This window comes from Amphiprion ocellaris, chromosome 20 (genome assembly GCF_022539595.1).
Source record: "Amphiprion ocellaris isolate individual 3 ecotype Okinawa chromosome 20, ASM2253959v1, whole genome shotgun sequence".
NCBI classification, from domain to species: domain Eukaryota; kingdom Metazoa; phylum Chordata; class Actinopteri; family Pomacentridae; genus Amphiprion; species Amphiprion ocellaris.
Window position 1 is genome coordinate 8,057,045 of NC_072785.1, and position 16,623 is coordinate 8,073,667.

Here is a 16,623-nt window from a genome sequence, read left to right on the forward strand (position 1 = left end):
ATATTAAGAAAACAAGAAGAACAGCAGATGTAACTGCAGGAGACAAACTGATCAAACTCAGTCAATCCCACATAAACAGGAGATAATTTAATGATTCTTATTTCTATATTACATATTCAGTTATAGTCACCCTTATTATTGAAGAAGCCTAGCTATAAAAGACAGGTTCTCTGCTATCGCATGTTGTTAAGACAACACAGCTAATGTATATCGTGTCCAAATATTGGATCAGACCAGCATCTTTTCATTCTACCATCCCTTCTTACAAAATGCTAAGTCTTTCAAACTCAACCACAAGTGTGAACATCCAAAAAACAATTTTTGGTCAAAATACCCTTCAAGACTTTTTGGACTCCATCACCCAACATCTGTAACTTTCTGAGACTGACAAGCAAACAACCACACCCGCGCTTGAAAGCAGTCAGCCATGAATGCAGAAGTGTGAAACTGGGTACAGCTTCAAGGAAAGCATGTTTTTACAAATCCAAAAATTGACTCTTGGTTCAATGCTTTCTTCTGCTTCATGATGTCCCTTTTTCCCTCCGATGACCAGCTCACCAGTGCACCTTAAAGAGCAGCCATAAAGTCTGAGATACACTTAGGGAAAAGTAGACTGCACATATATCACGTCTGATGGCAAAAGAGGCAATACCTGCTCTTAATGGATAGACTCAAAGGGGAAAGATGAAAAGCCTGCCAACACAGAGAGGAGTAAGACCATGACATGAATTCAAATATGGGGATAAGGTTGGCATTAAATAGTAGCATCTTTAGAGAGGCTCAAATCTAGCCTGTCTTCTGATCTTCACACAGCTTTAGTAGATTTCTGTCTTTACTTCTACCTTCTCATCAGCTCTTAATGTGCCTGAAAGTCTTCCCAAAAAAAACTTTTCTTCTTCTGCTTCTTCTACATCCCCTCCAACCACCCTGACCTGAGGTGACATCTTCTCTCCCCAGATTCCTCTTCATCAACTTGCCTCATGCCCGCATTTCCTCACTTGACCACTCCCAACCTTCATTACTTCTGCAAGAGTAAACCTTTACACTGCGAATCTGTTGAGCCGCGGTCTCTGCTTGTTAATATTTATACATCCAGAGAACGCATGCTGAGTCCACAGCTCTTGTGACACTTTATCGATTCCAGTGTTTTGATTACAGCCCCTGTGTTGAGGTCAGAACACAGGTTCAGTTTGTACACAGTAGAAATACATAGTGTCTTTGATGTCACTGATAGTTGGGTGATGAGGAGACTGGAGGTTTGGTTCACTGGCTGGAAAATTCTAATTTGAGCAGTAGGTTGGAGAGGTGAATGCCATAACACAGAGTGAGATACAGATGTTTAAGTCCACACCAAACAATGTGTTCTGAGTGTTTAAAAGGAACAAAGATACTGCAAAAACAACAAGGGAGTGGTCACATGCAGACATTTGTGATCTTCCAACTATTGCGACTTGAAGGTCCGTAAGAACAACAATAAAAAACAGATGGGCACGGACAGCTGTACAGTTGCAGAACAGAGCTGCAAACAATCCTTTACGAAAGTTGATTAGGGAAATCATGGAAATGTACAATGTTCAGAAAGGGATCACCAGACAGAAAACCGCAGAAAGTGTCTGAAGCTTGGCCTCATTTTATGATGAAAAAACACAAAAAACTAAATTCTGCACAGTGTTTAAAATACTGTAAAACCCAAATTGCCTACTGCAATAGCACATCAGTGCTTCAGCATCACAGCTGAAAGCATCCAGTCTACAGGGCAGCCTTCAGACATGTCAAGTAGATTAGCTGTAGTACTTGGTCGCAAATCCAGGTGGAGGATTTGCAGTAACTGTCTAATACAGTAACAACTAGGAAGGGGGTCACTTCCATATTGAATCACCTAGAGTAGTCTTCAGAGATCTTCATAAGGTTGACTGACTTCAGGCCAGTGAAAAGTGTTAAATCAAACTAGAAAAATCATATTTCTGTGTCACAACACATGTAAACAAAGAATCAGGCATAGGGTTATGCCGTTACCAATCGGTTAAAAATTAGCCTTGATCCTATTCTTAGGATCGGGCTCAGGACTTTCCTAATAAATTAATATCACTTATAGATGAGATGAATGCTAGTAAAGTGCAGAGTTAAATACACAAGCCTTCAGATTCTGTGAACAAGCAACACACAATTGAAGCTGCATTAGCTACGATGCTAGTCATCAGCGTGAACCAACTAATGGTAATTTAGCTACAAGGAACTATATATATGCAAACATACTAGTTATATGAATACAAAGTAGTATTTGTCCAATACACTACTTAACAAGTTTGTCAGCAACCTCATTAACTTTGGTTGAACACTGTCAATTGATGGACTAATTAGTTTAATAGCTAAGCGCTAACAATGTCACAGGTTATTTTTTATATTCCCACCTAATTCCAACACTATTTGGAACTACTTTTCTGTTTGTTTCACATTTTAGATGTTATTTATCCAAACCATTTCCAATTCCAAACCAGTATTCCATATCTCTTATTCACATTTTGGAACTGTTACTAAGCTATTTCTTTCAATTTTGGTTTTGATTTTTATGGTTTTTAATTTTTTTTTGTACAGGAATTGTGAGCAATGGCAAAGAAATTAAATCAAGAGCAAAGAAAGTGGATACTAAAGCAATACTGGAAGTGTGAAAATTAAGAGCAGGTGCACACATCATGGCAAGGACCCTTTAACACTCCCCCACGCCCAATAAAATGTTTTTAAAAATGTAAAGTCTCTTGTGTATATTTACTATTGCTCTTTAAAAGTAGTTCTTATCAGATTATTCTATTAATTGACAGAATAATTGCTAGAAGACAGTCATGATTTTTCAAAATACATATTTAGAAAATAGTTAGTAGCTTTTCAAACAGCAACGATTTCTTGATTAATCATTTGGCAGAAGATTAATCACCTAAAATACTACATATCCACCTGCTCCAACCAAACATTTGGAAACTTGACTGTGAATATTTTCATGTTTTGGACTGTTGGTTGAACCTAACAGCTGGCAAAAACTGGGTGGCATTTCTCGCTAATTTCTGGCATTTTTCTGACAAAAAATGACTAACTGAAGCAAATAGTAAGATTAACTGATAATAAAACTAATGTAAAATACATCTCTGCTATAAAGAATTGCACTTTTCAGTTGAGGCTATTGCTTGGTTTCCTAACAAAACATCAGCTTGTCTAAGAAACAGGCTAGAATCTTGGTGTTGTGGACAAAGGGCCAGTCTCTCTGGATAGTGGATTGGGAAACTATTACATGATTGTTACAAAAATGTAGCACAAAAATGCCGCAAATGCCGGTTTGTGCCACTCACTATCTAATGCATAAAGGTATTTCAAGAAGTTAGGAGAGCACTAGAATGAATATGGAGTAGGATGGGAGCACTAATTATTGATTTTTACCTCAAGTCTTTTTGCAAAAACAATGTTACAGCATTAGCATGATCATGACGTGCTGACAGCACTGTTTTTATGTCTAGAGGCAACCGATTTTCATAGTGGACCATCTCCTGTGTCCCGGTTTGCTCTCTTTGGCTCTCTGGTCAATCAGCAATTTCTATATATCCGGAAGCTTATGGACTTGCATTATTGGAGCAGCCTCTCAGTGTTAACGCAGGAACCATTAGGCCTAATAGGTACCTTCCTACATGGCAGGATCCCAATCCCCACTTAAGGCTCTCAAGAGGATCAGGAATTGTTTATACAAAGTATGTTTGTCCAATATCAGCCTGTGCAATCTCTTTGGGGATTATAAAAAAAAATGTCACCATTTGCAAGGGGACAACACCTGATATTCATTCTCCTTCCGCCTTTAAAAGCAAATGTTCTTGTGTGTGTGCTCTTGGGTTCAGGCTATTCACAGAGATGGATGATCCCCTCCTCTCCACCGCTTATCAATAGCGCTTTTGATATTATCTTTGCAACAACACTGATGATCGTCATATGAGCGCGTGGGTTTCCGTGTGCTTTGGGCGGCAGGCACAAGAAACGCACAAAAACGCACAACCACATGCTGCCGAGCACATTTCCCCCTGAGATTAAAAAGACTTAGTGGCTAAAAATGACAGTTTATCAGAAGACCGACTATCTGCTGGGAAGAGAATGAAAAAAACAAATCCTCTCTTGCCTTATCTGTCATGACAAAGCAGCAAGGAGGGGGGGTTGTAATGAGATAGTCAGAAAAAAAAGAAAAAGTGACTATCCAGGAGGAAAAGAGAATGCAGAGATTAATAGGAGGAGAAAAAAAACACACCGAGACAAAAAGGGCAAGGTGGATTACAGTGTGTTATCTAATAATATCTCACATCTCAACTATCCAGCCAGATGTTACTTCTTATTACTCTGTTCGCTGAGCAAGCTTTCACTTCCACTTCCTCTTTTACCCCACAATACAGCATGAAACAGTAACTGTAAGGGCTTTTGTAAAGCAAGCCATTCATTTTCCATGACTAGCTTACTGATCTGATTCTATAACCACTGCATAAATGGTTTCTTAATGACAGCAAGGTCAGTGAGGGTAATTAGCAATATCAATCACTCTGGGGCTACTCGCTCAGGGCAGGATATGAACCCATGAGAGGCCTCTGTCCTCTTGTAATGATGCTGTACCAACCAGTTGTGGAACACAAAGTCAAACAAATTGTAACCCTGCAGCTGTGATGCTGGCCTTATGTTAAACCTCAAACATTAGATCTATTGCCTTTCATAAAGAAGCATTTAAACCAACAGAATCGTCATTAAACCTGCATTACCTGATCGTTTTTGCCACAAATTGTCAAGACAACACTGACACGCTATCACCAGTTAAACTAAAATGATAAACGTGCAAGCAAAAAATCTAATTATCAGTCTTCTCTATGGCCTGTTCTGACCTGGCTCTAAGAGGAAGGCTTATAGCAACAAGTCGCTAAATTCCGTCCTGAGGTTAGTGTTGGGCAGTACATTGTAAAAAAAAAAAAAAGCTATGAAGACCTGAGAACAAATACATAAAAATCGGAGGAATACTGTAGGTTTCAAAAATGGTAAAAACTGTGAAAAAAAACAAATTCCTGTGGAAAAGGTGATATCTTTTAGCTGATTTAAAACTGTAACAATAGTGTAGTAATGCTGTGACACTGTAAAAGTACAAACTACTATCTGCAAAAATGCTCATTTTTGATGTTGACGTTATGTATCATTTTGGACTGTACTTTATATTTTTCACAGTTAACATGTATATTATTACTTTTTTCAGTGATTTTACACATCTCCAATTTAACAAACAAATCCGTAAAATAAATCTGTCCTAAATATTTATATTTGCTTCTTTCAAATAACGATTACATGTTAATTAATTATATTTTTTGCCAATTCAATTCGAGCAAAACATAGCATACATTTACAGTCAAACATTGTAAAAGAGCTAATTACCATTTGTATAAATACTGATATTTGATGTGGATATTATTTACAGTTTTGACCTGCTTTCTTTGTGGTTAACAAGTAAATTATTATGTTTTTCTGCGATTTTACAAAATACTATCTGCAATTTAACTAAACTCTGTAAAATAGCAGTAAATTATTCAAAAAAATATGGTTAAGAACTGTTTAAAAACATTTGGGAAAAGTACAGTAGTTACTTGTAAATTTTCCAACAGATACTGCAATTTCATTTGCAATTTGATTTTTTAAGTCAAGCTTCAGTTTAGTTTTCACTGTGTAATAGTTTTAAATCATGGGCAAAATGTTGAAACAATATCACATGAGATACCATGTCAGTGTGGCAAGAATCTATAAAAACATTGACATGACAGTTTGGACCCTGAGTCAAACACACTGCATGATGTATATGTAAGATGTAAACATTCAGGTAGTGGTTAGTTGCTTTACTATTTTCACTGAAAACAACTACCTGCTGCATCTGGAAAAAAATGATGGGAAGTAAACTGTGGGGAGCCAAAACAATGAGCTGAATGACGCTGCAAAGAGATGATATGAGTGATTATCTGTGCAGATTTTTCACTATAAGCAATTGCTTTCACATGCAAGCAGTCATGTGGCCAGTCGTTAACCCCGAAGATGCTGATTTTAGCCACTTTGGATGCTGCTCCATGTGACCAGCTTCCCTCATGTCGGCCTAAATAGTTCCCTGAAGGGTGCTTTGACTGTAGTTAGCTGGAAGTAAAGAGTTACTCGCTGCTCACATTTCACCTCATTTTTCACTAAGAGCCCGTGAACAGGACTGGATGACCTTCCGGTAACCAGCCCCATTTCCCTCCTATCTAAATTAGTGAAAGCAGATCCATCCCAGCACCGAGCCCGCCAGGCTGGGAGACAGTCACCAACACACACACACACACACACACACACACACACACACACACACACACACACACACACACACACACACACACACACACACACACACACACACACACACACACACACACACACACAATCCGTCTATTTGTTTCCCCTCAATACATTCAAACTGACTGACTACTGAACTAAAAATGTGCACACACAAGGTTTCACGAGCGTACAAAGACAGAAATGTGGCTGTCCACAGTCATGATGCCAGATGATGGTTGGGTGGACGAGACAAGTGCTGTCAGCTCCACTGGGAGTTGCTGACACAACACAGAGCAGCCAGCCGGATATAGACCTTCAGCTCGCATTCGGCCCGACTGGGGCCTTTGGTGGACTTAACATGTCACGCTCATACAATAAAATGACAGAACAGACAACAAACAGAGGCAGAGATGTGCTGCTAATAAGTTAAATCATCCACCTCTTTTTAGATTTGCACCGGTGCAAAGATGGTCCCACAAATCCAGTCTTTTATAATGTTCCTTACAGGGGTTGTTGTATAAGTATTGCCCATATTTTCATCATTTAAAAGCTGAATGTTATATTTGTTTCTGTGCTTTTGTTTATGAGCTTACATTATTGTGTATTTGCTATTGTTATGACAGATTTTCACTATATTGGACACTAAAGGCTATTTTTTATGCTATAACAAATATGCAAAAAGGCCCTTAGGGCTTTAAATTGAATAGTCTGACTCCTTTTCAACATCAACACCCTGATGGATGACATGACAAGTGGATGAGATGGCTTACTGTCACTTTAGAAGAAACTGGAAAAGAAGATGAGTTGGTTGCTTTCACTGCACATTTTGCCTGCATTTCTAATACGTTTGAACAAAATGCCCCAAAAAAATCACATTGCAATTATTTCACTGTAATATGCGTCACAATTTTAGTCATTTTTAGGAATTTTTGTCCAAGTCTTTTCCACTGAAAACAATATATGTGTTTTGTATATCTTGAATTTAGAATTTTTCTGCAGAATCTGGTTGTTTTTTGTTTTTTTTACTTTGAGGCATCTCTGTAGCACCACAGTGCCTCATTTAAAATGGTATATTGTACCACATTTTGCTTTTATCAAAAAAATTGCACTTTCTATGATTTGGATATTGCACTCATCCATGATATTTTGATTTGCAATCTGAAAATTTATGAGTATTCTGTGTTCAGATCTGAGTTTTGTGTTATTGTGGATTCGCTACTAGCCGATTGCTAAACGTTCACTACAATGATTAGACAATGAAGACTAGTGTTCATTATATAGCCAGCGTGCAAGTGGGCTCCTAGGAATTGAAATCGAACTGTTTTGGCGCCTTTTCAACATCAACACTCTGAAGGTTGACGTTACAAGTGGATGAGATGTCAGGAGTTGTCATGGGACAAGGCCTGATCGCTTTCAATACACATTTTCCCAGCATTTCTAGGTTGCATGATTGTGATCTCTAGTTTTTTTTTGACTATATATAGTGCAATATGAAAAAATATTAGAATTTTCACTTGCTTACTTGAATAACACTTCTTGGAAAGAACTAATCATTCTTAGAAAGATTGGGGTGACTTTCTAGGGAAGTGCATCTGCATCCAAAACACTGGTGTAACACTGACAACGTTTTTTTGCTAGAAATAACATTCAGATCTGTCTTTGTACTCATCACACAGAGCTGTGTGGTGCTAATTTCAACGGTAAAGACAAATGAACCGTGTCGCCTTGTGTAGTCACAACAACGGCTGCCAACATATGACCTGTTTTTGGTCAATGTCATCATCTGATGTTGTGTTTTTGCTACTAAATCTTCCTTTTCATCGTCTCTCTCATACTCCTCTCTGATTCTGTTGTGCACATGTGGAACCTTGATGTCAACAAACGCTGTGTCTTGTAACTAAAGTTTCAAATAAACACTGTAAATCCAAGAACCCTTAAATCAGAGTAAATTCAGTTAGACAAACTTCTCGTGCAAGTTTACTTTTTGTATCAAGCAGAAAAACAAGTTGCAACACCGTGTGTTTAGGTTCATTTGCCTTACTGCTTGTCATTTGACTATTTTGCAATGGGAACTCTCTGACTTTATTCAACATGTCTCATTTAAAAATTCTCCCCAAATAAACTTTATGTGCTAACTAATATCTGTAAATTACATAAAATTCTGCGCTACTTGGCGCAACAGAGAAGTCATGACTAACTCAGCTGTGACCAACAGTCTCTTGATGAAAACTGAAGGACTTTTGTCTGAAATGCAGGCTGTGTTTAAACACAGCAGATGGGAGACAAACACATTAATAATGTAAGTAGTAAAATATCAACAATGTCAAATGTTACTATTTATTTCCAGTACTGGTAAAACCTGAGGACACTAGGACAAATGGTGTACGTGTTGATTCCAGTGTCTTCAATTGATCAGATTTATTTATTTTGTCAAAAATTTAAACTTTAACATCATGATGTCGATGCAGAAACAATCAATCAGCCCTCATTTCTAGGGCTCAAACAGGTGCCTCCCTATCCTTTCTGCTGAACCTTACAGTGTTGATTTCAACTGTTCTTCGAGGATTTAGAGATGCACTGGGTGTGTTGTGTTTACAGAATCATGCAATTGCTGGTCTAGTCAACAACAAAGATGTTGTCCACAAGAGTCAGCCTTTACAGGGAAGAAACCCTGGAGAGAAACAATGGACACAAGACCAAACAAAAACACGCTCTTTGTCTGGTCGTGGCTTTACCTGCTGTGATCAAACAGAATTGCGAAAACAGAGAATAAAATTGATGACATTGTTCTATTCAGGGGCAGGAATAGAAACACACACACATACAAGCCTACGTGATATTCTGAGATGATGGAGATATGAACCTGTGACAACCTGAGCTGGCAATGAACTTACACCAGTGTGTTTAGGATGCACACACAGTCAGTCTCTGGTCCACTGCTCAGTGTAAATTCCACACTGTAGTATGTAATGGCCAAGCTTTATCATGCTCATGCGCGCCATGTTGGAGCGGACTGCTCACATCACAACACAGAATACCCTGTTACTCTCCTCCTCCTTCTCTCCTCCACAACCAGTCAGCATCTCCTCACCCAGCTCGGCGCACGGTTGGCGCCACTGGTACAAAAAAAATGAAAAAAAAAATCTCCATTAAGGCGCACAAAAAAATAATGGCAACACTGAAACCACTCTCCTCGCCAAACAGATCGATATTACATGATGGATCATCAAAGCAGTGCGCGTAAACATGTCGTCCCCTTACACCTGTCGGCCGTATCATGCCTGTGGAAGTACAGTACTGTAAGGAAAAGCGGCCCTCTAGGCATGCAAGAGAGGATGACATGACATAATAATGCAGAGATCCCGCAATTCTCTCCCCTTTAAATCAGCCGCTTGCGCGCAATGCTATTTGGATTTTGTCCCTTGAAGGATGCTGCATCTCTTGTGACTTCGTCCTAAACGCAGCCACAGTGTTTACAGTAACAGATCACACCAGCGCCGAAAGACACCAGCCTGCATTTCTCCTATTTTTCACCCTACAATTTCATCTCCTGTGTCCCGCTAATGTCATCTCCCTCTCCTGTCCGTGGCGGAAAAAAAGGGATGCTGCCGAGCTCAAATGTTGCGCCGCTGCACAACCAGCTGCTGGACAAATCACCAAAAAGCAGGTCAGGCACTGGAAAGAAAAAAAAACACACACAAACACAGAGAGAAAACACACACAAGCGCGAGAAATCACGACTTACTCAGTTGCAGATTTTGCTTCCTTCCCGCCGCAGACGTCTTCAAAAACCAGGTGTTGTTTATTTCTGAGCGTCAATTCGGGAATACTCTAACACCCCTCTTCCTCTCCTCCTCCTCCTCCTCCTCCTCCTCCCTCTCCTCCTCTTCCCTCTCCTCTTCTCCTTCTTCTTTTGGCTGGCACCCTTTCTGTTATTATCGCAGAGGTGATGCCGCGGGCAGCTTCTTGCGCGCAATGATGAAGACCTTCCTCTCGAAAGCGACAAAGACGCACGACGCGCGACTTTGGCACCGCGGAAATCTCACGGGCGTCGTCTGAAGCAGGTTGTTAGTCTAGTTAGTGTGGAGGGAGGGAGAGAGAGAGGGAGTCACAGTGGTATGTGGAGGGGAGTGCAGAGGGGAAAAGGATACGCCTCCCTGCCTGGTGGAGATAAAGGGGGCCCTGGCTGCTGCCGCTGCCGCGCGTTGACTGAGATACGCGTCCTCCTCTCCAAAAAAAAGAAAAAAAAAGAACTGGCTCTCCTCCAGACTGATCATATGACGCGCAGGAGAAGCAGGCTGTCTGTTATCAGGGCTGCTTGCAGTACGTGCAGCCTAGAAATGGGATGAAATCCAGCGTTTCTGCCAGAGGAGAAAGCAAAGCGCCATTCTTCTCGGTTCCTGATGCCCCACTTCTCCATCTAGTGGCGGACAGGCCCAATGTCGAGGCTCCTTAGAATAAAGTGATTTCAGTCTGTTACATAAATAACCCCAGGCTCTGAGGGATGAATGGCTTTGCAGACTCTAGCAGTGAGCTAAGCTTTCTCCATCTGTTATTTTAATCAAGTCAGAATCACATAGATTTCATATATTTAAGCTCCCTCCTGCTTCCTTTTTTTATTTTATTTTTTGGTCTGACCCTAATTATTCTTTCACATCTGCATCCTCAGATCATCCAAAATATGTTGCACCTGCAGCCAACATCCAGCAGGTGGTGATACAGTTACAGACATGCTACTTTCTGCAAAGCTACTGGTCAAACAGTTACATAAATTTTCTTTTTTCAGCATCAAGTGAGGTTTTCTTGCATGGAAAAACATATGCATTTATCTGTTGGTTTTACTATAGATCTCTGTTCTCTAAATTGACTTGTCATTTTACTAAGGTGAGGATAAAATCATTTTTTTAGCTTATATGCACAAAATTAAGGTGCAAAGCTATTATAATGACACAAATTTTTATTTTTCTTAAATTATTTTCTGCGATATAAATGTTGAAGTATTCATTTTGGCTATACAACATTGCTCCATCATATTCCTGTCAATAACTACAAGGTAGGGCCTTGAGAATTGGAGCAGTCACTTCCCAGAAAGCGAGATTTTAATCAGCTGCATGTCTAAAAGTGGAAGAAGCACTTAAAGCTTGAGCAAAAGCACCAATAGCCAACCATGATGCAATAATACTGTTCTGAGTGTAAGTTGTGGATTTACAAGAATGCTAAAAAATGTACAAAAGTGTTAGCAGCCTTTCTGGTTGTTTATTTAACCCCTAAAACCTCATCTCTGTGTGTAAAAGTTACATATGTAGAACTTTTTTAAACATGTAAATAACTAATCCCTTCCTTTAAATGGCTCAGATGCAACTCTGCATTCCACTAGAATGCATGCTGCAGCTCAAGCACACCAGCTCACCTCTGACTCTGTTCAGACCCTGTAAAACTACTTTTGTGGTGAACACAGGTGAGCCAGAAACCTATTCTAAAGAAAAAGAATGATTTGGAAAGGCCCGTCCTGCATGTAGACAGGATTGGTTCCTTATATTTGTTAGATGTATGATGGTACTTCAAGAACTTGTGGGCCTCAGCAAGAAAACGCCACAAGGAAAAGATTGTTCTCACGTTATTTTTCAACACAGTCTCCTTTTACTTCAGTGCACCTGTTTCACTGATGTTCAAGCTTCACGATCCCTTCGTGGTAAAAGGTCGCATCTTGAGTCTCCAGATGACAGCATGCATGACCTCATCATCAGTCTGAAAATGCCAGGTCGGGTGAATGAGGTTCATGGGGCAACATTTGGCTGCTTCTTCCACCTGTGCTGTGTGGACGGACGTATATGCATTTGAGTTTTTGTGGACACTGATATGAGGCTTTATAGTGTACATATACGCCCTACAATGGGAGTTATGCCGCTTATTGCTGATAACTTTTTGAAGTGCCCTTGTAAATCTTAGAAAGCTTAATCTGTATATTTGAGACTATCATTGGTAGCTGCACTTTTATGGTAGAAATGCTCAGTTATGTCATTAACTGCTTATTTTTGCTCATGACTTGTTTTACAGCATATAAAAAAATAACAAATGAGCATGCTATGTTAAAAAAAACGATTTTCACTGGAGGAGGTGAAAAATCAAAGCATTAATTATGTCGAATTGCATTTTTCAGACTAATATATATATTAATGGATTATAATTGTTGATGCAAAAGTGTTTTTGTCAATCTAATACTGGAGCTGGTAACTGTGATTTATCTTCTTTATGGGATCCGTAAAGTTTTTTTTTCTTACTCCTTTACTTTATCTACATAATAAGAGTCATCAAATGAATGTAGTATAGTAAAAAGTAGATTTTATCCCTCTGAATTATAGTGGAGTGGACGTATAAAGCAGCATTGCACTTACGCATAGTGCATGAATAAATGTACTTACTTTCCACCAGTGTGCATGAGGAAATAAATCTACTTGTCTAGGTTAAAACTGAAGTAAAGTTGAGAAGTGAAAGGTTATGTAGGCATACAGGTTACATATAGTTTAACAGTAAGAGTGGCATTTCATATCATGCTGGGACCAAACATTATAGTCAACTTCCAACATGGGGGATATCAGGTTGCAGGTCTCAAACTGGGAAAATGATCCTGGAACAATGATTACAGTCTAGGCATGCTTGGGTATTAGTACTCCGTACATTGTATGAGCTGCTCATGTGAGGAAAGATTGAACATTTTGCTGTCTGCACCTTCACTGTTGTGCAGGAAAGTAGAAAAATAGGACTGATATTCTAAGTTAAAACTGCAAGTCCAATTATGTCAAGTTATTTTTGGTAGATCCTACAATTGTGATCACATTTCCGGAAGCCGCCACGCCAGACGACCAGGCTCAGGCCTGAGCTCACCTCTCAGAATTTGGAAGAAAGACTTGCCGAGGGATCAGATTGTGGTGTATTGTCTGGGGGACTTAGACGAAGGTGCAGAAACAGGGAAGCGGCTGAGCAGATTTAGGCGCCTGCGAGGGAGAATAAGACGGATTTTAACCCATTCTGAGAAACAAACGCCTCAGTTTCTCCATCTCACTTCATGCACATCACGTCCCCTCATCTTTTCACTCCCTCTAATCATTTTTTACACAAAGCCAGCAACATACAAACACAGCTACACGCAGGAGCAGGAGGTTTGGAAAAGAAACGGCCTCTCTTTTGGTGTGCGTGTGTGTGACATCATGATAGACACTGCTGACAGATGAGGGTCAGGCATGTTTTGGTGGTGACGTCTCCAAAAAACCCCCAAAAGATTCCTTCCTTGACACAGAAACAACAAAGGGAGTCTCGAATTGATACGGGAGTTTCATGCACGGCAACATTTTTACGTGACAGGAAACCAAATAAGAACTGCGGTTCTGTAAACACGTATGCAAACACTCGATTGTTTTCTTATCGCGTGTGTTTACGTGCACATTGTTTGTGTATTTGTGTGTGTGCACGAGTGACTTGGAGCCCCCACAGCCCTGGAGGCTAGCTCAGCACTTGGCTTCTAATCTCGCTCTTAGAACCTTGGTCATGAATAAACATTGCCAGAATTAAAAAAAAAAATTTTACCCAAAATAAAAATAACTGAGTGGAATTTGGAGGAGGCGGGTGGGAATCCACAGCAGGAGAGAAGTGAATGGATAAGAGTGTGTGTGTGTGTGTGTGTGTGTGTGTGAGAGAGAGGGACTGAGCTGAAAGGCAGATTGAGGCCTTGGGGGGTGGAAGTATAAAGAGTTTCCTGCATCCTGGAATACCCTCAGTGCACTGGGCCAGAAAAACGCCAAAATGTTTCACTTTTTTCCTCTTCTTTTTGCTTCGTGTGTCTCCACCAGCTTCCATCTCTCACTGTAGGCTTTACAATGCCAATTGTGGGCCACTGTAGATTGTTTTTGTGTTGTTCGATGCTGTTGTGCCAGAGTTTGTGGGCGTGTGTGTGTGTGGGAGCTGGAGAATTTTTGAACTTTTTCGCTGCTCTGCTTCGTAATGAGCCGCTTCGCCGAAGTACATCAAAAAGATAATGTTGCTTTTTAACCCTTTTACCTCGTCTCTGTCTAATTTCCCTCATCCCCCTTTCTTCCCTCCGCCCCTCTGTCTCAGTTCTCTTTGTTTTTCTCCCCATGGTGGCGGAATACTGCCACCAAACCAGACATGAATAATGAAGCTTTTGGTCCCAGTTTGAATCCTTTTTTTTTTTCTTTAAATACCATCCTAATAATTTGGCTGTCCTTTTGAATATGTACGCAAATGCACATCAGCCTGCTGCTGCTGTAAATCCACAGGAGAATAATGAGAGTCATGCAGTGGAAATGTGCAAGTGCGAATGAATGTGTTGGCCCCATTATAAGGCTGCATCATTAGTTACACACCTACTGTCACTGTCCCATCACTGCAAACACCCACACTCTTGTCATGTTTGTCTCAAGGCAATGCGACTGTATTCCTATTTTCTTGTTTTTCCTTTCTATCTCCTCAATCTGTCTGTCTGTCTCTAACACACTCCATCACTATGATTTCCCCCCCTTTGGTGCAGGATCAAGCTGGCATCAGATGTGACAAAGTGTTAATCGGTGGCTGTTATGCAGGTCAGCGAGTACCGCGGTGGAGCCAGCGATCCATTCTTAGGCTCGACTGGGAGTCACAGAGGAGTGACAGCTCTTTTATTGTCGCCCATGAAGTCATCTGAAGTCGAAAAAGAAACCTTTTCTCTGCCCAATTCATGAAGCCATCTCCCTGTTTTTTGCTTCCTTTTCTTTAACTGCCTCCTCACACCAGTCCTTTATTCAATCCTGCTGTTTTATGTTCTCTTTTGCATTTAAGTCAGTTTCTTAATGTATCTTTTTTTAAGCTTTTCTATCTTGTATATCCCTTTTTTCTTTATTTCCTCTATTTTTTCGTTTCCTTTTCTGTTTTTACTCCTCAATTGGTCCCCTTCCTTCATATTTTTCTACCTTCCTTGTGCATTGTTTGTTCATTCCTTCATTTTGCTTCTGCTGCTAACTTCTTTTTTTGCCTTATTTTCCCTTTGTCTTCTTCAGTCCCTTGTTTCTGTCTATCATTCCCTTTTAATTTAAATTTACATCACTCCTTCTCTTCTTCTTGCCTTTCTTCAATCCTGTCCTCCTGAGTTGTTTTTTTGTTCCTTCCGTTCTAACCGTTCCTGAACTCCACAGCTCATCAATTTCTACAACGCAATGAATATTCGGATTCAGATCTTTGACCTCTGATCATTGTGCACAACTCCTGGCATCTCAAACAAGCAGAAGGTTAGAAAACACACAGAAACAGACACTTTGAAACCAAGTCACATGCTGTTTTTGTCTCCGCTCCCCTGCTTGTAGCTGATATGAAATAGGATGGATCACAGACATGAGTAAAGATGAGTGTAGTGCCGCAGTGCTCTAATTTACTCATTAAATTGATGCTCCCAGACCGACTGATTTAGACGGGATTAACAAGCTTTAAAAAAAAAAAAAATCATACTGAATTATTTGGTGAGGAACTCTTGCGAGCTACATTTATGTGCATGAGCAGATTTGGTGAAGCACAATGACTGTGTTGCAGAGTTAGCTAAATGTGAATGTGTGTTTCCTTGTGTGTGTGTGTGTGTGTGTGTGTGTGCGTGTATGTCATGTGTATTTTGTCTATTATGCATTATATCCCTCAGCATCTTAAATGTGGCGATGTGAGGACTGAAACTGGGTCAGACAGTTGTAAGGGGTGCGTGATCCTCTGCCAAGAGCTTCCATAGAAAACTCTGACACATCTGACACATTTTTTCCTTGGCATGGAGGGATGTTTACGGATTTGAAAAGGTGTACGGGAGTAGAGGTGAGGTGGTGTGGACGGACAGGGGCGTTCGTGCGACAGATGCAGGGATTATAGATGCGTAAAGGGATGCAAACACACATACACAGGCAGATGGACTAATGCAAAAATGTCCTCACAGTTGTTGTAAATCCATGTTTGAAAAGCGACACAGGTCAGAAAACGGTGAAAGAGTAGAACAGACATGCAGTATTGTGTGCAGCAGCAAATGCACGAAAGGTTCACTTGCACACATTGCGACATGCATGTACAAAGGTCGACTTACACACATGTACACACACATATAGTCCCAGACCCAATTAGTTTGGTCTGATAACTGTGTCAGTGTGTTACTCCCCATTCCTAGGCCTGCAGGGTATTGAAGTCATGTACTGTACAGTCTTACTCATGCATGTCAGGGCACAACCACATCAACCCGCTCATGCT

At 40.3% G+C, this 16,623-nt stretch overlaps 1 protein-coding gene across 1 annotated transcript in view; it reads right to left on the bottom strand.

Annotated features, from left to right (window-relative positions):
• palm1b (paralemmin 1b) overlaps positions 1-10,756 on the bottom strand; it is a 29,559-nt gene extending 18,803 nt beyond the window's left edge. The window contains exon 1 of the mRNA XM_023272543.3: positions 10,103-10,756. The gene's annotated coding sequence lies outside the window, so the exon portion shown is untranslated. The remainder of the gene's footprint in view (positions 1-10,102) is intronic.
• Between the last annotated feature and the right edge of the window lie 5,867 nt (positions 10,757-16,623).